The sequence below is a fragment of the Dermacentor andersoni genome, chromosome 7 (assembly GCF_023375885.2).
Source record: "Dermacentor andersoni chromosome 7, qqDerAnde1_hic_scaffold, whole genome shotgun sequence".
Classification (NCBI taxonomy): domain Eukaryota; kingdom Metazoa; phylum Arthropoda; class Arachnida; order Ixodida; family Ixodidae; genus Dermacentor; species Dermacentor andersoni.
This window is the reverse complement of record NC_092820.1, coordinates 91,142,965-91,151,691: the sequence shown is the minus strand read 5'-3', so window position 1 is coordinate 91,151,691 and position 8,727 is coordinate 91,142,965.

Genomic DNA, 8,727 nt, shown 5'->3' with positions numbered 1-8,727 from the left:
TGATAAAGAAGAACCGGATATACACAAAATACGTGATTATAGCGGATATACAGCTTTCTGGCGACTGATTTCTGACGAATGGCGATGTACAGATGAGATAGCAGGTTGCCCTGTAGTTGAGTGATGAGATTTACGAAATACACACAGCCTTGCAGTTTTGCGTTGTAGTTCAAGGTAGAGCAGGTTAGCTCGTATGTTTAGGTTAAGTAGGCTGCTGAATTAGGAGTTATCAGTAAATATTAATGTGGCTGCACCGTTGTGGATACAATCGAGCTATGTAAAAAGGTTAGACTGATGAAGGTCCCAAAATGAACGTGTATATTGTGTTTCGGCCCGTACAGCGGTTCAGTATGCTTGTAGATTGGCAGTAGGTGAAGCAAGATTTATGCTTGTTGCCTATTTCCATTATATACTCTGACCAAGCAAGATTACGGGTTTGGGTGATCCTACATATTTCAGAGATTGAACAGATGCTTAGTCGGTTAGATGAAATTACTGTCTTGTAATGTGCAGAGTCAGTAAACACGCAATAAAACACAATTTTTTTTTTGTCCTAATCCTGCTTAGGAATATTAACGTCAGAGGTATTATCTTATCCCAGTAGGTAAAGCAATCGTCGGCGAATAGACGTATGTTACAAGAAAGTCTGGCCTGAAGGTTATTTATAATATAACTTAGGAAAAGAATTGTGCCCAGAAGGCGGGACAGCGGAAATTAGACGAGAGTTGGAGAGTAGTGGTTCTCCGCGAGCACAATTCGCTGTCGATTAGTGAAAATGCTGTATATGCAATTGTAATATAGTAGATCAAGATATTAACGCAAACATTTTTATAATAGGCGGGTCAGGAATATTTTTGTCAAAGGCTTCCTAAAAATTTCAAAACACGCATCAACAGGTATGTATAAGTGAATATTGGAGCCGATGCCATTATTAAAGACAGGGAGTTTCTTTTCACAAGAAAGCGTTCCTAAAGATCCATGCAGATATGAAGTGAAAAAAACTGCTTGCTTGTAGGAACGGCCATGATATGAGAGGAAAGAATAAGCTCCATTAGCTTAGAACCAGCATTAGTGACCGACCTAGGTCTATAGGTCCGGGAAGAATATGAACGCTTATGGTAACTGGAATTATCTTACCTATGTTCCAACCAAGCGGCCCCACTCCAGCAGACAGTGATATTGAAATACGGCATAGAGTTGCACTTGTAACAGCTTTGGCGTTTTTAAGAAAGCTTACGCTAATTAAATCCATCCCAGGGGAAGAGTTCGGCTCAAGAAAAGTTATTATTCCATGATACCTTAGGCTTAGCAATTGTCATTACAGTGTAGCGGAACGTGTGGAAAGAAATGGAGATCGCCATCAAGCTCTTTTGCGAACACAGAGCAAGATGCAGCATCAGGTTTTGAGGCGACACCTTCATCAGAAATAGCAACATCTAGATCGAAACAGACATATTAGTTTTTTGAGGTTTTGTGCTGAAAACTTGAAAATTGGCTCTGGCAGAAATGTGTCATGGCTAGAAGTGCGATACTAAAGAGTGAGCGTCTAGTTTTGTAAAAGAGTTTTTAGCAACTCTATGAGAAAGTTTGCAGTTTTCCCAGAGAAGCGAGCTGCAAGTTTGTTCAGCGATCCGTCAAAGCCTTTCTTTTGTTTCTTCAGGGGTTTTTGCGTGCTATAAAGCCAGTGCGATGATGGATGGTCCGTTAGAGTCATAACAGGAATATACTTGCTTATTAGCTGCAGCATTTTACTTTTAAGACGCACCCAGCGTTCCTGAATTGAACGCCTCGACATCTGGTCCAAATGCTACAATTCCATATTTTTCAGTAAATGTGGCATAGTCTCCCTACTTCTGAAACGTGATACTCCGTTTTCATGATGTGTACGGCCCACCGTGGTTGCATAGTAGCTATGCTGTTGGGCTGCTAAGAACGAGGTCAAGAGACCAGATCCCGGCCACGGCGGCCGCATGTCGATAGGGGCGAAATGCAAAAACACCCGTGTACTTGGATTTCAATGCACGTTAATGAACCTCAGGTGGTACAAATTCCGAAGCCCCCACTACAGCGTGCCTCATAATCAGATCATTGTTTGGCACGTAAAACCTCACAATTTAAATGTTTAGGATGTGTGCGTATTCAATGACAGGAGCCATGGAATATAGTGCCACCGCTAAGCGTAGTGCAGAGAAGAAATTAAGTGCGGATGTTATGTGGATCATAGGTGAACACGAGATTAAGAATGCTCGAGGAATGTATGCATTGCCTTGTTGATTGGGTAGCGAGTTGCAATAATCGGAACGTAAGGACGGCATTAACGAATTCCACTGCGATGTTATTTTTTGTGGTTGTTTTGCAGTATCAGACCAAGTTGTTTCAGGAAAGGTGAAGTTGCGAAACAGTAGCATGGGAACGTTAGGATATGACAATGTAATCTTACTAAGCGTTTTGTGAAAATGTGAAACGAAACTGGTGGCAGCAGTGGCAGGGCGAAATCATGCTGCAATAATATTAGGTTCACTGGGCGTTTTCGCCATTACAATGACAATTTATAAAGGAATATGAACATCAAGTGCGTGACAGCGAAAATGGTGATGCATAGATATCAATAAACCACAAACCTAGTCTATCCGCACAGTCGCAATGAAATATACCCAACGCTCAGAAGGCAGCATGCAGTTCCGATATATATGTTGACGAGAACAACCGAATTTCAGTTAGCAGGATAATATTAGAGTCAATGATGCTGATGAGGCTTTCAATGGAATCGCATTAAGGCTTGGACGCTTGTGATGTTAGTAAATACAATACCAGCTGTTACTGCACTACTATAAGTAGATAGCCATGGCGTTTGCGGAATAACGTTCCTCGCAGAGTTATCATAGGTGTAAGCAGCTTGTGACTGTTAGTTTATCAATGCAAAGTCTGAAATATTCATTCTGTGACTTTTCTAATACCTTAGCTTCTTTGTGGGCTAGCCATTAGTTCCATGAATAGTCGAGTGACAAGCAGAAACTTCAGCCTTTTATTTTAGATGAATTTGATGGAACGCATTCCGGCAATTTGGAATGGGAAAACTTTAGGCAAGAAATTCGCAAAATTGGCCTATTTTTACAAGCTTGAAAGTCTCCTAGCCACGGAGCAGGTTTGATGCCATTTAGTTGAATGACAGTATCAAGATTGTTTTTATAGTCTTCACTCATTACAGCCTCGAACTGCGCCCATGTTTCGCTGTGGCAGTCTATTCGACCATAAAACGCTAAAGTCGACCGGCTGGTCCTGTCTTCATAGCTGTCCATTAGCTACTTAGGATCGATATCATTTGTGGCGTTTCCTTCAGCGAGAGACTCAGTGTCATCCATTTCTTGTCTTATTGCAGTAAGTTAAGAGCAGTCTTGCTCAATTTTCGTAAGCCGATTTACGATATCTTCTAACATCTTGTCATTAGACGACAATTTGTTCGGTTATATTTCATTTCATTCAGGAGGGATATTTGTCCAGGTCCTAATTGGTCGGAAACGAAGATCTCCTGATTTGCCTAAGGCTGTGAGTAGCGCATACGTAAATTTGTAAGCTACAACAGCACAGCACTCTAGGCTCCGCAATGCAACTATAGGGAAACATTTGTGCCGGACAAGGCAGAAGTTGCCGCAGATGACGACGTCCCAAAAGAACTTTCCGTTGGGGCGGGTCGAAATCTGCGGCAACTTCTGTGGCTTGCGGGGGTACAACGGGCGAAGCAGTCATTTCGGCCTCGGCCCCTAGGCTCGGAGCAGGTGACAAAGGGCAGAACGTGAGTCAATGTGCCAGCCTGCGCTGCAACAAAGCAGTGAATGTAGGCAAAACTCATGGTTGTCGTGTCGGCTTCCTCACCACCCTACGCCTTCACTACACTGTGTCTTAAATGGCGTCTAATATCATTATTATGCAACATGCAACATCTTCACCATCGGGCACCTTGACGGTCTAAGAGCATATTCGTTGTCAAGCAACATTAACGCTGGAGGCTACCTACTATCTCATATCACTGCCCGAACCCTCCACATAAAATGTTTCAGTACGCAATATCATATGACTACTGAGCAGTGAACCGAGTATTCTTGTTGTGTGATGCAACCGATTGGCCATTGATCAGAGCGTGCACGTTCTGGTCATTGATAAGGTGTGACTGGGCTTGCTTCGGTCTATGAGGAACCTGATGAAATATGTATAAAATGTGGAACCTTAGGCATGCCCATTAGACCACACTCAGCTCTACGACAAAACGCGCCACTGATAGAGTGGGGCCGTTTGCACAATTATTATACAGTTTATAATTAGGCCTATAAATTGTAATATGGTGGGGTTTGATCAAACATATTTTAACTATTGAACAAATAATTAGACTTATCTCGAGTCTCCCTAACCCTTTCGGCCCTGGCGGTATAAATTGGCTCCATCCCACATAATTTTCCGAAGCATCTCGGAAACGAAACAAAAACTGCCAATTCTTGACGAAATATTAAATAAACGATCCCCACTGCTTTTGAAACCACCACTGTGACATTTTTGCGGAGCTGGGAGCCACAAAGAAGAAGCTTGACCGAAGTTATGGGTAAGCACCGCTTTTTCGTTAACATATTTCTGTGTGGATCTCAATTTACGCACGGGGACTTTCGGATATTGCATCAAATGTTGGTGCGCAGGCACAGACATTAAAGATAGGATATTAGATGCGTAGGCTGTTTGTTAGGCCTCGTTTTTCATATGTTTAATTTGGACACCATCAGAGCTCAGGTGTTGTGGTCGGCAGCCATTGAGTGTCGACCAGTGTTCTGAACTGCCTGAATTTTGTTCTTATATTGTGCAGGTGCGTCTATTCCGGCGAGTCTGTTTTACGCTTGCCATTGATGTCAGTCCCAGTACCTAGAAAAACTACCGACCAGCGCTTTTTAGGGCTGTAAAATGGAAATCTGTACGACGATGAAGGTGAAGACGAGGAGACAAACGACGACACTGTGGATTTTGAAGAACCAGACAGTGAGTGAAAGCTACGACGATGAATGCGTAATAATATGCACTTTCAAAGGTGGCGACTACAATGGTTTATTACTAGGAGAAGACCTGCCATTGTCCTATGGATATTTCAGTCGGTATTTTCCAAAAAGTGTGTTCCTTGACCTTGCTCTCAGAGCAAAACAATAGTCCGTTCTGCAAGAAGGCACATGTGTGAACACGGATCAGCGAGAGATCAGTTGCCTTGCTCCAATGTATTTGGTAATGGGTATTCTGCGGTAGCCCTGAATGGGCTAGTATTCGAAACGAAACATGAAGTCTGATCTTATAGCTTCTGCAAGGTTATCGCGTAACCGTTTTGAGAAGTTGCGCAACGATTTGCAGATTTTCGATGTGAACAACCGCAGCCTAATGACCGTTTTTGGAAAGTAACGCCACTGTTCTATCAGTTTTGCAGAGCGGTGCCACGAACTCTAAAAAAAAATAAAGGTGATGTATTGATCAGCAGATTGTGCCATTCAAAGGTCGTCTCAATATCAAACCTCATGTAAAAGGGAAGCCACATCCACGGGGCATAAAAATGCTAATGGTTTGTGGGGAGTCTGGCCAGGTTTCTGATTTTCTGCCAAGTCAAGCATCTACTACTAACCTTGAAGACCACTACAAGCAGCGGTACGGCATCAGGGGAGTGATAGTTTCTCACCTGGCTTCGAGTCTTATGTCTGTCTGATGCAGGCTATAAACTATTTTCGATAACTATTTCACATCAGTGCCTTTATTACGTGCGCTGTTGGAGCGAAAAATATTTGCAGCAGGAACTGTGAGGCTCTACAGATGCGAGAAATATCCCCTCAAGACTGAAAAAGAACTCAAAAAAGTTACGTGGCCCTTCTGACTGCATGGTAACAAGTGATGGGACAATTCCAGTAACAAGGTGGATGGACAAAAGGCAGTAACAATGGCCTCCAACTTTGTTGCAGTCGAGCTTGTATGTACAGCTTGACGCTGGAGCAAAACAGAGAATAGCTAGTTAGATGTCGCACGTCTGGCTATTGTCAGGGAATATAATCGCAGCATGGGAGGTGTCGGCAAAATGTACTTTCTTGTTGCACAGTACCGGAAGACCATACGCTGGAGAAAGTGGACACTACGGATGATATTTTATTTCATTAACTTGTCTGTCGTCAATGCGTGGCTTGAATACAGGCGTGATGCTGATCTGCTGCGCATTGCATCTGCGCAACATGACCTTCTTGACTTTACATTGTGCATAATTCAAGCACTTTGCAAAGAGGGGTGGAAACTGCCAGTACTAAAAAGGGGAAGGCATTCATGCTCTCTGCTGTAACCATGCAAGAAAGTCAAAGACGCAGAGTACAGACCCGTTAATAACGTGTGATATGACCATGTCGGGCACTGGCCTTTGCATGACGACAGCAGTGAAAACAGTTGCAAAATGGAGGAATGCGCTGGAGCGAACCGCATATTTCGTGAAAAGTGTACTATTCACCTGTGCCTAACGAAGTCCCAAAATCTATCAAGGACTTCCACACCGCCAAATAAGACCTTGGTTCAGGTTTTGTGCACTGCAGTGAGCAGCAGAAACAAAGAAGCCATTTTCTTATTTCCCTACCGCTGAGACCCGATGTCCTAATTTGACGCCATGTTTGTAAATTCATAAATGCTTGCACCACTGGCAGATTTTTTTTATTGTGGTCTTCTGAGGTGCTTTGAGGAAAGCACGTATTTATTTATTCTCAATACCTCTTCTGCACTGACTATATGCAGTCGTAATAATAAATCTCAGCAGCAAAATGTATGTACCACCCCACAGGACCGGTAGAATACCAAGTGAGTGTATAGTGTCGCCCGTTACACAGAGAGACGGACGGACCCACGGAAAAATTTCCGAGAGAAGTAGCGCTAAAATACTTACGCCATACAAATATGCGACATGTCATCGGAGCGGAGGAACCCTGTCATACGCGATAGATTGGCAAAGAGCCGCGTTTATGCATGATCGCTCCTGTCCACTGCCTCCGGTGGCTGCCTTCTCAGGATACATGATCTTTTTTTAGCGCCGATGGCTCTCTACCTGAATAAACAGACTATGTCTTTCCGTGCGCGCGGACTCGGCGACCCCGTAGAGTCAGTAGTTACACTGCAGTCTCCGGTCTCATTAGATTCATGTTGCGTGTTGTTCTGGACGCTGGGTACGTGGCTGTTTGTAGCTTTTGTGACTTCGAATGTCCCTTTAATGCGGTTTGGAGTGAGAAAGTCAGCATAAATTCTATACGATGGAAGTGGCGTACCAGGATCCTTATGGGAGCTCAAAGAAAACCGCTGGGTTTGTCGCGACCGGCATCTGGGAGGTTCGAATGCAGCATTACCGGAAACCGAGATTTTGAAGAAATCGAGCACCTAGGGCAGGGGTTTTTAATATTTCAATCGACTTGCCGCTTCTAATAGTGCAACCCACGACAAATGTACGTGTTTTTATATGCCTGTCTCTGTGCCAGTTACCATGTACGTCAGCTGATCATTGGCTTGGCTTTTTCCGTTTTCCTACGAAGCTGTCGGTTAACGCGCTTAAAGAACTAACCGTCGATGCTCATAAGCTGCCATGTTATGTTGCTGTTGTTGCCCTTTGCCCTCTTGTTACAATAAATTCACACAAAGAAGAAAGTGGCGCGCTAATAATGGCGGCGCCATCGGCTGCTATGTGGCCGAGCATGGCCTATCCGGTTCGCAGTCAGCAGCCGTGCGCGGCAGCTGGACTTGCATCGCAGCTTTCGTTGGCGGAAAACATTTAACAATGGGCGCCGGTGTTCACAATAGTACAATTGACGCACCGCTTTTCTAGCAAAGATGCTATAGCTGATGCGAGTATTTCCGGTGGTGGCGACGCACTGACCGGCCTTGCGAGGTGCTCGCGCTGACGCGTTGCAGCTTTGCGGCCGGCAATTCGCAGATAGGTCGTAAGGCCAGCCGGCAGAACTGGTCTATTTTAGCGTTTAGCCTGTGAATTTGCAAACATCTCACGCGCCCAACCTTCTAAGGCTCCAGAGGCCGCTACTACTGCGCTCCAGAGGATGCCTAGTAGTAGCTGAGCCACTACTACATGTTTGCCGCTTATGTTGATGAGCAGCTTATACGAGTTTACATGCTTTCGGCGTTTCTCAAGTGTGGCATTATTATCATTTCTATTCGCAGAAATACTTGATGCCGTTATAGCAACTTCTCATCAGTGCATAAATCGCTGGTTCTGCTGTTCTGGTGCTTACATTTCCGAGCACATTGGACCATTCGCTGCGTTATTCGCAATCGCATAGTTGATTTTGCGAAAAGGGGTGCCTTGTAAGCTCTCCTCGCTTTATTTTATATATTCGCTTGTGTAAGTAGCTGTTATTAGCAGAAAACCCAATTTTATTTATTTTTTATTCAGGGGATCAATTCACTAACTTGTCACAAATCAAATTTTGCTAGCAGTTGCTTTTCTGATCCTTCGTTTTGAGTTGCCGGTTGCGTGGATGCGTGAAATGAAGGTTTTTTGCTCACGCATTCTCGTTTTTCAATTTTCTCGCAGGTTCCTGGCCAGTAGTGCACGTGTCGAACCACTGTCTTCTTGTGAGAAACAGAAGGAAGTTGCAACCAATTTTGTGCTCCCTGCAAGGTTCTTGAGTTTAAAACTGCTGAATTTGTTAAAAACATCAATTGAACTTAAAACTCTTT